Consider the following 17,162-nt stretch of genomic DNA (forward strand, 5'->3'; position numbering starts at 1 on the left):
TGCATTAGCTCATCAAACGTGTTGAGCTGCGCTTCCTGTTGCAGAATAGGGACGGCGGTGAGGGCTGGAAGACCAGTTATAGCTCGCATAGCCGAATTGTTTATTGATTCGAGTAGTGCCCAGTCTGACTTTGTAAGAAAGTGGAATTCGCTTGATAAACTATGCGAGGCTGAAGAATGGCTCGGACAAGCATGCGGGCCATCTTGGAGGCCGCACCGCCGGCTTTTTGAGACATGCGACGGAACAGATGCAGCGATTGTGAAGCTTGATGTTTTGAAGAGCGAATCCATGGTTTTGCAGAACCGGTGGCCGTAATATCCAAGCCCAACACCCGCAGGGTAGATGCTGTTGGTATAGGTGTGCCTTGGACCGAAAGACGGATAGGGGAGGTTGCCAAGCGCCGACGGGCCCATGCGTTGGCCACGGTGAGAAGGGCTGTTTTGTTAGGAGAGAGCGTGAGGCCAAGATACCTGTACCAAGAATTGGTTTCATCTAGAGCTCGTTGGAGGCAGACACTTTGGACGTGAAGGTCCTGGTGAACAGACCATACCGTGATGTCGTCTGCATAGATGATACTCTTGATGTGTGGAACAGCACCAAGCCAGGCAAGAGGTATCATAGCCATGTTAAAAAGCAAGGGGGCCAGGACGGATCCCTGAGGCACACCACGGCGGGGCTGGAAGGAACCCATGGGAGATCCGTTGAGACGTATGGAGAAGGTGCGGTTTCTTAGATAGTAGGAAATGAAATCACGTAGGCGGGATGGCAGGTGTAGGAGATGAAGTACCGCAATGACGGCGGCGTGGCCAAGGTGATCGTACGCTTTGTGAACGTCCATGCCCAGCAGAGAGCGAACACGGTGGGAACGGCCGCCAGTAAGGATCATCTCGGAGAGGTGGCCCAGACCTCTGCACCAAGGTTGGGACGAAATCCAATTTGGCATGGGTGGTATAGATGGTGCTCGTCGTGCCACCACTGAAGGCGTGTGGCAATAATCCATTCCAACAGCTTACAGATGGTCGCCGTAAGTGATATTGGTCGGAGGTTGCGGATATCTGTACTCAGTTTACCGGGTTTCGGGATAATGATAACATCCGCTTGAAGCCAGGCCGGGGGAATCGTACAAGTGAGCCAAACCCGGTTGTACGCCTCTATGAGTCCCTCCAGAGAAGAATCGTCGAGGTTCTTGAAAGATTCAAATGTTACTCCATCAGGGCCTGGAGCTTTGCGGAGTGCAGCCGTGTCAATGGCCGCGATTAGCTCCGCAATTGTGAATGGTGAGATTATACCCTCGGTTGCTGCTTCCGATGGCGGCGTACCAGCACCGGACGGAAGAGTGAACGGAGGGGGCATGATGGCTGGGTCCAAGTCAAAATCGGGGTATAAAGTATGGGCCAGCGTATCTTCAAATTGCAACGAAGTCTGGTTGGACGTGAGGAACGCAGAAATTTTGGTCTGTCTGTATTCGATTCAGCCACCCGGCCGAAGTGAAAATAATCGGCGCAATAGACTTATATACTCACAGCCACATCTAAACGTCTAATTCCGGTGTTAACGGTCATACTTGTCAACATTGTTGAACAAGAACAAGACATTACACAAATATGAGGGGGAAATCAAACGCAAGGGATATCTGCAGTGTTCCATTATTTAAAAATTCATGAATGCTTGGTTTTTGCGAAATACATCAATTGCACAAAATCGTCGCCTGCTGTTCCCAGCGCTCCTATAGCTCGGGGCACTATTTAAGAAAACAAACGGAAACAGCAACGAAACGTTCCACTAGATAGCTTCCACGTTCCACTTGGAACGCACGTGGAGAAGGTCAACGTGGTTCTATAGACAGTGTAGTAAGGCGACTCAATTCACGCGCGTCTCCGCCGTACTGCAGCACTTGCAACGAAGAACGCGGTAAATTTAAATTGACGTGAGAAAACCTTTGGCGTGTTTACCTTGGGAGGAGCGCGACGGGAGAGGAGCAGCATGAGAGGTGAGCGGGAAAGCGAAGGGAGGCATTCAATGTCGACGAGGACTATCGTCTTTTTTCGACATTTGCAACGAAAGGAGCAGATACGCGGCCAATTTTTTATTAGTACAAAAAGAATACTTTTGCTGTTAAAGCCAACAGCTGGCTTGTGGCCATCACTTACTAGAAGCAGTTCACAAACAACGAGGAAACATCTACAAATCACTGTACACCACAAATATAAAATGCTATGTTTGTGCTCGTTGACTTTATGTACGAATCCTCTTAAGCGGATATTTCCCTATGGTTACGCACCGTAGGCAGCCCGCCCCCTTCCCTGATGCATCGGGGAGAAGGGTAATCGTACGGGAAATTTTAACCCCGCATGTGAAATTTCGCTTATTTGTAGAACAGAAATGACGTTTTTCATACTTTGGAGCACGATTTGAATTGGCCCCTCATAATTTTCTCTTAATGTTTCAGCACAGGCATCTTGAAAGCTTCAAACACTAGTGAGCTACTGATGAAATATACGTTTCCCACTTTCAGGTCAACTTCCCGTCCGAAGACCGGATCAAAATAGTATTGATTTTGCAACTTGTTACTAATTAATTACATTCGTGCGTATTAATGCACCGCCGCTCTTTTTTGCCCTCCCCCCTCTCCATCGCACGTTATTCATCCCACGCCAGAACATCCGCTGGTGCAGAGTGCAGAGTGCAGAGGCCGGTGATCTTTTATTTCTGTCCCACGGCGAGCAGGGGCTCGTTATGCTTCCTGCACATTTTTCGACAGGATGTAGAACCCAGACACGCAAATCGAAGCAGGGCCACTCAGCAGCGGCGAGAGCGGAAGGGTGGCAGAAGAGTCGGAAAGGGGCGCATGGGCAGCTTTTTTGAAGGTCACATCGATCGGGGGAATTTTCTCGCTATCCTCTTCCGAGCACGGCGCACTCGATCGAAACGAAGTACCCGGAACCGTCGGAATTGTAGGCTACAGCAGCATGCCTTCCGCAAACTCTTCAATGCGTTCGGAACGTCTGTTGTTGCACTTCCCAACATCAAATGGGCCAATCGAAAATCACTTCTTCACTGGCTATAAGACGTTCCCGCTGGAACGTGCCCATTCCTATTCCAGGACGAAGGGCAACGAGTTTTTCCCAATCTCGTACCTCAAGAGAGACCTGAAGCCGGGCTATTCGAGTTTTTCTTGGTTGTAGGTAACCACTGGTTGAAGAATAACTCAAGGCATAACACCGATTTGAGGGGTTGGGGAGAGGTTTTGCAGAGGATGCGCCATGTGGTACTGGCATCGCGGCGCGAAAGGCTTCGATGGGGGCGGAGAGAAAAAGCAAGGGGGAGGGGGTCTATGAGAAGCAACAGTTGGTCCCGGCACCGCATCGATTGGGGCTGTAGGGTGGGAGCACGCCTTCCAGCCGCGTGGGAAATGGAGCGGAGCTAGCACGGTTCGTGACGTCTTCTTTGCAAACTGAAGCGTGCAAGCGGGGGGCGTTGCGGACGGGGCCGTGAGGATCCGCAATCGTCGTGGCAGCTGGCACTAGTAAGAACATTGTCTGCAATGAAAAACTGTGAAAACTGAATGTAAACGAACAAAACGCACAGCTACAAAAATACGGTCGCCTAAAAATGTTGGGCCCACATCACTTGTTTGTTTTCGTTTACTGACGTGCGGTGGTGTTTACAATAGAGTCCAGTGACCAGTCATTTAACGTTATTTACAATAATAGAAAACTCATCATCGCACAAGAACATATGAGCCCGAAAGGACACCGGCCCTGCACTCTGCTCAACACAAATTAATGCCTGCACAGTACATAGTCAAAACCTTTCTGAACCTCTAAATCCTGAAACATGATTCATACCTGTCAACATTGTTGAGCGAAAAATACACTAGGCATATTTGAGACAAAACATCAATGGTGTTCTTACTTGTAGTGTTATTTTAATCAAAAATAAATGTGTGTTTGATATTTGTGACACTACAAAAAATACGCGTTGAAAACTATATGTTCACCCAAAAATACAAAACGAGCTTGCTGGAACCTGTACCTCGTGGCACTGTTCCAAGTTCAACACTAACAAAAGGTTTCAGTAGAACACTCGAGCAGTAGGACGCGGAACGCCGGAAACATTGAACTGACTTAAGCAAACTTTCTCCGTGTTTATCGTGGGAGCATCGAAAGGGGCGCGGGCAGAGCATGAGAGGGGGGCGGGAAACAAGGGAGAGGCATCTACATGGCAGGGGCGGCAAAGGGCATCCCGTTTTTTTTTTGAAGATATTGAACGCCTAGATCAAGGGCCGGTAACTTCGAAGACCATCCTAGTACAATGAACTTGCCCCTAAAAGCAGCGTCAGGCTCTAAAAAGTTTGTTTGCACGTTTGGAGGAAATGCTGCGACACAATCTACAAAATAGTCCGTCAAGCCCGTCAAGCCACGCCGGTGTTTTCTTTTTTTTTTCTTCTTTTTTTCTGCCCACCTCTTTCTAGGACCTGTTTTCCCTACATCCCCGACCCCTAGCGAAGAAGCATGTAGGCGATTCCAAACGCCGGCAAAACTCTGACTTTTTCAATAAAAAGCCTTCTCTCTCAAAGGGCTAGTGTGTGTGTGTGTGTGCGCGCGCATGTGTGCGTGTGCGTGTGCGTGTGCGTGCGCGTGAGCATGCGCGTGCGTGCGCGTGTGCGTGTGCGCGCATGTGTGCGTGTGCGTGTGCGTGTGCGTGCGCGTGAGCATGCGCGTGCGTGCGCGTGTGTGTGTGCGTGTGTGTGTGTGTGTGTGTGTGTGTGTGTGTGTGTGTGTGTGTGTGTGTGTGTGTGTGTGTGTGTGTGTGTGTGTGTGTGTGTGTGTATGTGTGCGTGGGGCCGCGCGTGTGCGAGCGTACGTGCTGGTGCGTGCTTGTGTACGCCCCAGAAAAAGTCACCTTTAAAACGTACGCCCCAAGTTTCAAAACTTCTCCTTGCCATTGTGTGGAATCGCAAACCTCGCAGACTATTCTAAACCGTTATATACCATGGATTACTTTTAAGGGCATCTCTTGACGTTTCTTCGTGCAGTCATTGAGTCATGCCAAACCTGGCTTTTCAGCTATCTCGCAGCTTTGAAGTTATTGTTCAAATCAGGAATGATCATAAGCGTCCACACATTATCTTTCCGTCGTGGCACTGTCCCAACAAAAAAAGTAGCACAATGAAAAACTGGAGGCCAATTTGTCACGTTGTTTCGGAAAGCCACCTGCTAATTTTTCTTATTATGTTGTTTTTTTCTTTAATTATGGGGGCTTACGCGCTAAAGGTTTTTCTGTATTGCCTCAAACTTCATTTTAAATGGGTGTAAGTCCCAAGAAAACTATAGCTCTGCCTAATAACTACAATTGCAAAGGAGGAGGAGGAGGAATAAACGTCCCTATAAAGCAGTTCGCCTTGGGGAAGAGTCCTTATTCCAGGACCCCTTGAGACCGTCCGGCTTCTTGAGCCCTCTTCACCAGCCAAAGCTGGTCATCAGGGTCCGAGCTGGTCAGTGCTCTCTCCCAGTGCTCAGGGGAGGGGAAGGGTGTGGGGCTGCGAGAAGAACCCCAACCTACAATTGCAAAATCGTAGCACAAAATGATGCACTTGTGAAATAAATTATTGCAAATACATTTATTGCTACGAAGTGCATAGGCACAGGTATAGAGCACTGCACGGGCCTGATTTTAAGGCCCGAGCCCGGCCCGAGCCCACTTCGCGAAGCCCGAGCCCGACCCGGGCCCGTAACACCTAGCCCGAGCCCGGTCCGGGCCCGGGCATTCATCAGTGAGCCTGGCCCGAGCCCGGCCCGGGCCCGCCATCTCAAGCCCAGGCCCGGCCCGGCCCGCTAATTTATTTTTTGGCCTAGGGACGGTCCGCGCGTGTGTGACCAGGCCCGGTCTTTGACGCTGAAGAAAGTTTGTTTATTATATTCCGGGCGATCAAACGGAGGATCTAGTCTGTACAAGCACGCCATTAACTGAAACACAAAAAATAAGGGTTTAAAAGTGCATGTAGTTTAGTTTTCACCGACAGCAGTTCACGCCACATCGGCGTAAATACTTGGCAACTTCACGTGGTTGTCTCGGCAACAAGTTGGTATTGCTGAAATTTTTTGATCTGCATTTGACTCAACGAGTACGTGCGTGAGTTAAAATATTTTACCTGCAGTGGTTGTTAAGCACTGGTGTTTCTCTAGCATGCGAGTTTGATTCCCGGCCACGGCAGCCGCATTTTGATTGGTGCGACATCTAAAACACACGTGTACATACATAGACATAGGGGCACAGCTCCAGGATGTCTGAATTAATTCCTTCCCCTCTTGGGCATTCCTTGTAATCGTATCTTTGGTATGTTATACACCAAAATATAAAATCTTGATGCAGTACAAGAAATGTCATTAAAATTGCAGTTTAGTGACCATCAGACCTAGCAAAACACGTTTTTAAAACAATGCGTAGAACTAACAGCAAGAAGTGCGCAAAAATAAACGGAAAATATTCATTTTGATGCTCTTTTCTACACATCACGTCGGGCCTATTAACGGCCGTGCCTATGAATTCAAGCCCGAGCCCGGCCCGGGCCCGCGGCACTGAGCCCGGGCCCAGCCCGGGCCCGCCGATAATCGACTTCGGGCGGCCTGGCCCGGCCCGCGGGCCGGGTCGGGCCCGGGCTTTCGGCCCGGCCCGGGCCCGTGCAGTGCTCTACACAGGTATTAAGGCGAAGCATTAGCTAAGTCAGTCGGGGAAAAGTCCGGCGTCGTCATCGGGGTGACCAAGGAATGCTGCACAAAAAGGCAGACGGCGTTAAGAGAATAAAAGTAAAAGTTATTGAGCTGAAAGGAAAAGTGTGCAAACTTAGGCTTGAGATTCGAACCACTCCCTTGCGGAATGGGACTCGAGCGCGCATCCCGAACACCATAACCAATCCATGGCACCAACTGTCTGACGGTAAATCTTGTGATGGCGTCTTCACTCTTGACCTAATCTTGGGGACAACTCTTAGTGTCAATGAAGAGAAGGCTACGTGTGGAGGGGGGAACTAACCTCTTTCTGTTACTGCGCCAAAGTAATTTCCGATAAACTGGTTTCGGCTTCAGATTCGGCGCGACAGATACGCGTTATCTAATGTTCAATTATACGCATGACCTTCTTGGCTGAGTGCGCTGAACCACGATCACCGAGCATGCAGATATATTGGTGCCTCCTTTCCTGCGCTTCACTTGTTCCTCAGCACAAGTCAACGCTTTGACTGGAGAACTCGTACCGAATAATATGTACTGCTGACGATACCGTGCAACTCTGTATCGTCGAGAAATGGCGTGAATTTTGTCAGCGCTGCAGTTTTGATGGCATGTACTGATGTGTAAACTCTGGCGGAGCTGAAAACTGGACAGCACGACGGACATGTGTAGCGTGCCCAGCACCCACGCACTGTCGCACGCCCACGCCGTGCGACAGAACGCTCGCTTACACCGGTAAGCTGGTAAACCGAACGAAATGCGGAAACGACAGCGAGTCCCGGTTGCGTCGTCTCACTTGGGCGCGCACGTTCCAGACCACTTGCTTTATTTGTTTTGACAGCTTTTTGATAGCTTATGCGGTGAATGAAGGGGTTAGCTACAGGAGAAAAGAAAGCTGCCGTCAATACGAACGCCATGTTCTTTTTTTTTTTTTCTGAAGAGAACCTATGCGACGCCAGTGGCGAGAGTTGCAAACAAAAAAAAAACACGAAAATCTAAAAATAATGCTGTCCGTCACACATATTCTGGATAATAATTTAGTTGCATTATCAATCCAAGGGTGAAAATAAGAACTATTTATTTTTGTATGGCTTAGGATACACCCAGAAAATTATTTTCGTTGAGCTGCTTCCAGTTTCGCAACAAAACAGCGTCGTTCGGCTCTGTAGCCCTCACTGCATTGCCACAGAAAGTTGTCCCCGACTAAAGAAATGAGTGTTAGAGACATATAGCCTGGTATACAGGAGAAATTTGAGCATGCTGATGACATAAGTAGCAAAGCACGTTTACTCTACAGTTCCCTTTTCAGCACATGGATATCGTCCATGAAAAAGAAAAAAAAACTGCTCAGACATTATTTCGCAGTCTGTTCAATTTTGTTGCAACCTAGAGCCGGGAATCCAGAGAGGAGTCACCAAGAAAACTAAGCAGGGCTTTAACGGCTGGCTTTGTTTCCTGTTGTCATCTGATTCAGCGCCCCGTTATATGTGAGACGTTTATTGGTTTTACTGCTTTTACATAGTTCATTTGTCGCTTTCATTGTCATTTCCCACACCTCTCATATTCATTCCTTTCTCTTCTGTCCCCAGTACCCTCCCACCAGAGGGAAGTAGCAGGCCCAAGATCAATTTCTCAAGCCGAACTCTTCTCCTTTGCATTAAACATTTACTCTCTCTCTCTCTCTCTCTCTCTCTCTCTCTCTCTCTCTCTCTCTCTCTCTCTCTCTCTCTCAAGTTTACTCTAAAAGTCAATATATGTAGGACTATCATTGTTTACTGACCAAGGCACTCAGTGAAAGTAACGGAGTTAAGAGGAAGAGGACGCGAAGGGAAAACAATAATAATGATGATAATGAGGACACAGTCGCACCCCTCGACACCAGCCGTGCAGCTGATATAAAGAAGGTGATGCCACCGAAGTCCCTGCGCCACCGTCAACGTTGTTCTTCGAGTTTCACCGGCGTGGTGTCTATCATGACTGGATTTGAACATTCTTCCTCAATAGCGGCAGTGGTGTGTCATTGCCCAAAGCAGTTTGGCGCTGACAGGTAGCGGGACCTGCGGAAAGCTGTGGAACACGCGTCCTCAACTTTTCAGGATATGTGGAATCACTCAAAGCCTCACCTTGTTACTTTTCCTTCTCTAAACCTAACCTGGCGGCGCATGAAACTTCTCTAGGGGGCTCCGCATTGTCAAGGCCCCCTATTTACCAACTTTCAATTGATGAAGCCACAAGGAAGAGGGGTCTGCTGTGGGGTCTGCTGTGGAAACAAGTTTTTCTGTTGTACAAGCAGCAAGTTCGGTGTTGCACGAAAAAATACCAAAAACATTAGGAGCGCTCGTGAGCGCGTGCCTCGCGGCGACCGCCGAGTCCCCGGCTTGCGCAATGGTTTAGCAAAAAAAAAAAAGAAATTCTGCAGAAATTCAGAGAATTATCTACTAATGCGTAGCATTCTTATGCCACTTGTCTTGAGTGTGAGTTTTTTTTTCAGCCAATTTTTTGGTTCATCTAAATCCTGTCCGACAAATTATCTTCGTTTACGCTGTTATAACGATTAGAAATGGAACTGTCGCAAAACCTCTATTATTCTGAAAATGCAGGGCGTTCCATGGTTCGCCATTTTTCGTTTTTTTTTAAATATTTTTCTTCTTTTAGTTTTTCAAAAAAATTTTTCTACCAGTTATCTCACTTACGTTAATATAACGATTACAGGTTGGACTCTCGCTAAACCTGCATTTTTGTGGTAATGCCATGCGTCATACGTTTTGCCGTTTTGCGTAATTTTTAAATATTTTTCTTACTTTTTAACTGTTCAAAATTTCATCCGACCAATTATATGCATTTACGTTGTTATGAGGGTTGCATTGAACTTCACGAAATCAGCATTATTGTGTAAATGCAGGGCGTTACACGGTTCGCCATTTTCCGTAATTATTTAAAATTTTTCTTATTTTTTAGCTTTTCAAAATTCCGTCCGACCACTTACTTATCTCCATTTACGCCCTTATAGCGATCACAGGGGGAACTTCTGCGATATCTGCATTTTTGTTGAAATGCAGGGCGTTACATGGTCCTTGCTGTGGGCGTACTCTGCAATGAATGCTACGCATTAAAAAAAAAAAAACCCTTCAGCGCTGTTGTCAAGCGCTACCGCGCGTGTAATGCTTGGCATGAGGAACACGATTATACCGATGCATAGGACCATGACTACGACTAGCACAGTGCAAAGCAACGAGAGAAAATGAAAATAAACAATTTCAAAATTGTACAAATGCGTTGTGATGTGTCCTTAAGTGCTCACGTATAAATAAATTCTGCGACTTCGTTGTGGTTCAAGCCTTGCGCGACTTTGTGTGGAAGTCCACAACGCTGACGATGACTTTGCATCTACTACTCACCGCGGAGAAGACGACGACCTCTTCGATGCATATGACGATGATTACTAGCACCGCAAATATGCAAATAAACAACGATACTGGAACTCAGCTGTGTCCGGCAATTCTGACCTACAACAGCTTCGCCATTCAAGTCTTGCGCGTCAGTGCATGCTTCCCTGAATTTTTTTAGTGCGCCGAGTCAAAAGATGACTATATATAGCTGGAGACTATTTGGAACAAACCTGACCAACTGAAACCAGGCTGACGAAACCGAATGATGGTACCTAGTAGTGCCGCACGCGTTGGGGACTTTGGATTCATCTAATCTCACAAAACCATTTTTTTTTTCTTGCGTTTTAGAGAAGGACCTCCTCCTACTCTATAAATGCATGACTCGAGGGCGAGGTGTATGAACATAAAAAAAAAACAGTTTGCCCTGGTTTTGGGTGAAGCAGAAACAAAGTACCGTAGGCCCTGCGCTCTCCTGGCTTCAAGTGTTAATACACATACACGCGTGGGTAAACAACAGCATCAGCATAAATAACTTTCTCATTGCACAAATCTTCATAACGACGCTGTAAAGTGCGCATGTTGGTATACCTAGTAACATCGAATTAGGAAGCGCGTTCCAGAGCTCTGGTTAATTGAGTTATTGTTCGATCGGGAAGGTAAGTTATTAGCTGAAAAAGTCTCCCACAGAAAAATCCGTATTAAATAACCCCGAAAGCCCAATCGGTTTTTAACTAGACCCAGCAACTGGTGCCGGCTTACGCTCCCCGCGCGCTTGGTGTAAAGGATAAGGGCGCTATGCGCAAAGCCCTGGAGTAGGCGCCGAGCGTTATCGGCGCCGAAACGACAACAGGTACTGCCACTGCAATTAGTAGAGGCTACACGGGCACCATAAATGTTACGGGCTCTCAATCGATCGGTGCGCGTCTGTATCCCCGGTCGTTGTTCTTCCGAAAATACCTACAAACTTCTGGGCCAGCAGGAAGTTAATTGGGGGGTATTTTGAACTCAGCGTCATCCGTAAAGGCAGGTGAGTGCAGATTAGAACAGCTTTCAAACTATAGACAAACACTTCAGGGAGAAGAGGTAAAGCCTTTAACGACAGCGAATATGCTTAGGAGTATATTTTCGGCGTCGTTGACGAGGCCATTTTTGTGATCCGCTCAGGGGTGAACCAATGCCGACACTGCTCCCGGTCGACACGAGGGAAAAACTCATGCGCCCCTCCCCCCTACCCCGTCTAACGACCGCGCTGGTTGAGCGCGAAGCTTCCTCGTGATGGCTTCTGTGGTTGGCCAATCCCACACTACGAAAACGTGCTACTCTGGGAGTACGCCCCACTTTTCTAGAATACACACGGCAACTTTCGGGTGTGTACTCAGTAGGCCTAACGTTTGGGTTTGGGGTGTACGGTGCAAATCGGTACCTGCTGCTCGGCGTTCGCTTCGGCCACGTCAAAATGGAGCAATCTCATTACGGGATGGACCCACGTATAATTCTTGCCACGGGAAGCGTTTTTTTTTCTCCTAAAATTCACCCACAACCATACATCATCATCGTCCGAGAAAGTTGGCTTTCCTTCAGAGCGCATTGGCGTACAACGGCATCAGTGAGCACACCAAATCTTCGCCTTAAAAAAATGCATTGGAAACAATGTTTTCACACACAAATACTAAAAACACTTGCGCCTTACCCTAGGCCCCGTGGCGTGATTCCAAGAAGTCCAACAATAACGAAAGGTTGTAGTAGAGGGCGCGCGAGCAGTAGAACGAGGGAAATTTAAATTCTGTTGAGCAAACATCCGTGGTGTTATGGAGGGAGGAGCGAGGCCCGAGAGGAAGAGCGTGAGAGGTGGGCGAGGGAGAGAAAGGAGGCATTTACGTAGCAGATGCAGCAGAAGACTACCGTCTTTCGGCGACATCTTGAGTGAAATGGGCATATACGCGGCCATTTTCAGTCGACGTGACGCCATAACTTATTAGCAATATCAGCTTAGGTGGCGGATCCTAAGTCCCTTTAACGTTGGTACTTGAAAAAAACTGATGCGAAGCTGCTGCAGAGCGACTATATAGTATGCTGATAGTGATATGCAGTATTGCTTTAGAGTATTGGCAGTGACAACGCTTTGCGACCAAGATCAAATCAAAACACGATCTCTACCGTGTGTTCGATTGAATGGGTTCGTTGTAGCATGCCAGTCCAAAATTGACACCAGATAAGACTGACGACCATATAGAACTCCGTACTGAGAAGCTACGAATCTGTATTATATTAGCTTCATGATACCAGTATGACCCTCGTACTAATTTCTCATCCAAAGTGCAAGCAGACATAACTGTACCTTGAAAGCTCTCTTCGGTGTGGCATAAGCCCGTTGGAGGGATTAAGTGACCCAAGGTCTCCAGGCGCGATCACTGTGGCTGCTTATGTTTTTTTTTTTTTTTTTTTTTTCATTGAAGGTGCATGGAATTTCGGAGCCATCTGCTTCTAACGATTCTAACGTGGATTTTTCGCCTGATGGGACGCAACGCTTCCGCAATAACCCTTCTAATATTTTGTAAGATGCAATCTGAATAAGTGGAAGTGCCTTTATATAATTGAAATTCAAGTGTATTCTTTCTTCCTTGTGTAATTATTTTCCTTATGGCGGGGAAAACCGCGCACTCGCAACTAAAATCAAACAAGCCGTACCGGTGAGCCGTCTGAGCATGGTTTGGCGGCGCAGGTTCCGACGAGCTAAGCACTGGACAATAACTTCTTTTCATTGTCTCTAACCATAACTAGCAGCGAAACACGACCGGCTACACACGTGGACGTGCGAAGCTTTTATCAACTACAGCATGCCAGCATTGCGTAATTGCTATCAGTGGTTCTGATTAAGGTGTCATTATAACGTGCTTACCTCCTAGTTTGTTCCTGATAACATTCGTCAAAGGGCTTTGATCTCCAGACGTACGTGTAAATATTGCTAACACCCTTTCTACCCAAATTATGCTGCTTCTGAACCTGGCAAGGGTCCTGTATTTCGATCGACATGGTGCAGAGCGCTCTTTACCACTGAATTGTACACTCATTAACGTTCAATAGGAAATTGATGCATTTGTATTCCCAATTCAAATGAAGGGCTAAGGTGCCCTCGGACGTCTTCAAATAGGTAAACATCCGTAAGTGGACTCAGCGGAAAATCAGCCGGGCCACCTCTAACGTTTGGTGCGCCATGCTTTCTTTACATAAGAAAACTCTATTAAACAAAGGCCGTGCCTTCATATTTTCATACAAAACCGCTTATATTGTCCCTAAAAATATTCCCCGCATTGCATTTCTGTACACCAGTAAAGCAAAAATGAAATGTCTTAGTGTACAGGATTATTTATCAATACATGGGATCTTATGGAGGAACTTAATGGAGGAGAAACTTAATAAAAATGACATTTTATATGGGTCATCATCATCATCATCATCCTCATCATGAGCTTGTTTGTATCCAACACAAAACGAAGGAACATAGGAGGGGCCCTTTTACCATAGAGTTTCATACTAATATATACTAGAGGGAAATCTGGCGCCACTGTCTAGGGGAGCCGCGCTTCAGCGAGCGTGCCGTCATGTACCGAGCAGGCACGTTCCACTTGTCCTTGGCATGGCTCACGAACAGGCTGAAAAGTTGGCTTTGGGTGCAAAAATGCAACAATATTGCTGCAGAAAGTTATTCGAATTTGTTCTATTATTATAAAATTAAAGGTACAGAAAGATTTATTTGCCAGGGATTATTTAGAAGCTTCATGGAAGATGAACAAAAAAACAATGTTATCTCTTTTGGCTTCAAGATGAAAAAGAAGCCATGTGGCTAACCAAGCCAGGGACGCGAGGAACGTCGCTAGCTGCAATGGCGCCGCCCACGGCGGCCCGCGAATGCAGCGCCAGATTTCCCTCTAGTATATATTAGTATGAAACTCTATGCCTTTTGCGATGTCTTGCGATGCCCGAGTACAGTCTTTGCCTCCAAATTTCCAGGTATCATCCCTCTCTCGAGTTAGTGGCTTCCTCAACTTCTAGTCCAATCTCCCGGCAGCCGCTGTCTTGTCCTGGTGGCCCACTGTTGGCCATTTCTCCGCATGGGAGGAGCAATCGCACGCCTGCTGAGGTGGTGGCGCCCTCTCTTGCGTTGAACCGGATTTCATCAATTTGCATGCCCCATATGCTCCAGTTTGGGGAAGTGGTAGGGGTCAACGCGACAGCAGTGCAATGCCCGTGCCCCGCCCTGGGGGCTCGTACTCGGAGGTCAACGAGGACCCGGCACCAGGGAAGTTGCCTTTTCTTGCTTCGACCGCCCACCCGACCCGATCAGGCTTAGCGTTGAGAGCAGGTGGGTACTTGAGTGTAACAAAAATTATAGCCCGTCTACAAACAGCGTCTGATTGTGCTTTAAGCTGAAGAGATTTTAAACTTGTGTTATCGCAAAGGTGGCGAATGCTATAAAATCACTGTAACTTAGTTTTTCGTTTGAGACAAACAGTAATAAAGAAAAAAAAACTGAATGGCGGAATCGAATAGACGTCGGCTTTGTCACGCGAAAGACCCAGGTTCGAATTCGACAGTGAGAAGCGTTTTTTTTTTCTTGAGGCGCTCGATATGCCTTCGCTTTCCATCATCATCGTTTTGGGAAACCTATTGTGTAAAGTTTGCTTTCCTGCAGTGCATTTCACTCGCACGAACGACGCCATCACTGAAGCATAGAAGGTTTCACTATAATAACTGTCGCTAGGTGCTTCGTGGATTGTTCATTGACTAAAAATCGGTCGTTCTCCACGCTGCCTTTCCTCGACATACTTGTCCTCATGCAACTTCTCAGACTCCGCCTCTTGCAGGCATGCGGTTTAGCTTGAATTGATGGGGTTACAACTACGTTTTGACTTTCAAAAAACTGCAACACTGTTTTTTTTTTTAAACACGTGTCCATTATAGTGCTGCGCGACATGATGCGAGGTTCATTTATTTAAAGCCATGTGCAGACAACCAGCAGATGCACGGGCTTCTTTTTCAACGAGGGCTAAGTTATGCAGCACGTTCTAAATAGTAAATGTTGCGGAATAATGTACGCCCAACGCAGACGCCGGTCATCTCATTTCGCATTCTCCACACTAAACCAAACATGCAAACCTTCGCTAAATCTCCCGTTTCAAACGAACCCCGCAACGTCGTAAGCCATCTGAAATAAATCTTCCAAACAAAAAAAGTGTACGTAGACGGGAGTTGAAATTGTTTGTTTTCTTCTTGTTAGCTTTTACGCACGACTGGCCCCCTCCTGCTGCAAATGGAGGTAAGGGTTGCCGAATGTTGAAAACGTGACCTGCTTATCAGTTGCCTGTTATGAAGCACATCGTTGGGGAGAGGTTATTTCTACATTTAATTGTTCATGCGCCGTTTCCAATTGAAGGGAGATCCGGGCATTCCCTTGCCAAGGGAATAAGGTTAATGAAACAATAACGGGTGCCTACCTCCGCCGTTAGAGCTGGGATGACCATCTCCCCCAGAAACGGCCGGTGCTTACGGAGGTGAGAACCGGTGTATAGAAAAGGAAGGCAAACGACGCCATTAAGAGCATCTGCATTCTCCATAAGCGGGCGTAATTCAATATTCTCTTCGGGGCCCTTTACGGGCAGCAAAACTAGGGCCAGTTGTATGCTTCCTGACGGGCATTTCAGTGGGTACGTATTCCCCAGACATGGGGGTTTGTCGTTAAAATGAAGAAAGGGAAGTGAGCAATCACCATTTCTATTGTTTCTGGCGTGGCAAGCCAGGCACCTCGGTTCGGTTAACATCTCCAGTCGCATTAAAGATAGATAGCTTTCTCCCTTTCTCCACTGCCCACCCGCTTTATAATTGGTGCATGCCTGTATCATATCCAACATCCTTAAACCTCGCATAGGTAACCGGAAAGCAAAAAAAAAAAAAAACTCTGAGGGCACTTTAGCACTTCTGATTGCTCGTGAATTTGATTAAATTATTGTCCAATAGAACTCCTTAGACGCTTCACTACCGATGCGCTTTTAGACGGGTTTCATTTTCCTCCCGCTTGAGACGCTTAGCCTCGCGATCTGCTTCCGCTTTCGAATGGCTTCGATCTGCCCTACGCGTTGCGCCCGTCTGTTAACTTGTGTGTCTGCACTCCTCCGGTCCCTTACTTAATGTGCGGTATACTAGCATAAACCGCCGATTTCAGCTACTGCGGACTTCAAGCTGGCGTTGTGAAACGCTTCCCAGAGACGTGTTTAGGAGCCGTTTTACGGTTTTCGGAGTTTATTCTGACGCCTGCGCCGGTAAACATTCGCCTTAATCCGTAGCCAATCTTATCGCCACCTAAAGGACGAGTAAAGCATCAAGCGTAGGCGGGATACGCCAAATGTTGCAGAGCCTGCAAACGACGCAAGTGCCTAGCCAGGAACGTAAGCCTCCGCTGCAACTACAGACAAATATGGTACTAATGCTATAGCTTACTGCAAGCGCAACGAACAGCAGCTTTAGCAGCAAGAAGAAGGTGAGCCTCAACCGAATGGTTCCAAAGCGGCAACGCAACTGGCCACGGGACGCACGAAGGCTCACATAAAACGCAAGAAGCAGCAGAAGCACGAAGACGGGATGCACAAGCCGAGAATTTCTAACGCAGCTCAAAAGAGCACCAATCCAGCGCGCTCAAAAAGCCTGCCGCCGACGCAAGAAGCCGGAGAAGCTACCCGTCGACCGCATCAAGTTCGCTTCGACCGACGTCGAGTATTGGAAGCGGTTCCCACATAACAAACTGGGTTTCGTTCGCAGCGCGCGTGATCGAACACGGTCCCAGTGGGACTTATCTGAGAACCGGAAAGTCGAAGATATTTCACGACTATATATTTGCGTGGGAAGACGCGGCTAACTCCATGGTCTGCGCGAATTGACGCAACTTTCTTGCACTGATGTCTGTATTGAACTGATTCAAGTACGCACCATGCCCAAAATATTCTTAGAAGCTCGACTGCATCACTGAGCAACAGAGAACCTCGATCGT

The sequence above is a fragment of the Haemaphysalis longicornis genome, unplaced genomic scaffold (assembly GCF_048455015.1).
Source record: "Haemaphysalis longicornis isolate Haplotype H1 unplaced genomic scaffold, Haemaphysalis longicornis Haplotype H1 scaffold_7, whole genome shotgun sequence".
Lineage (NCBI taxonomy): Eukaryota > Metazoa > Arthropoda > Arachnida > Ixodida > Ixodidae > Haemaphysalis > Haemaphysalis longicornis.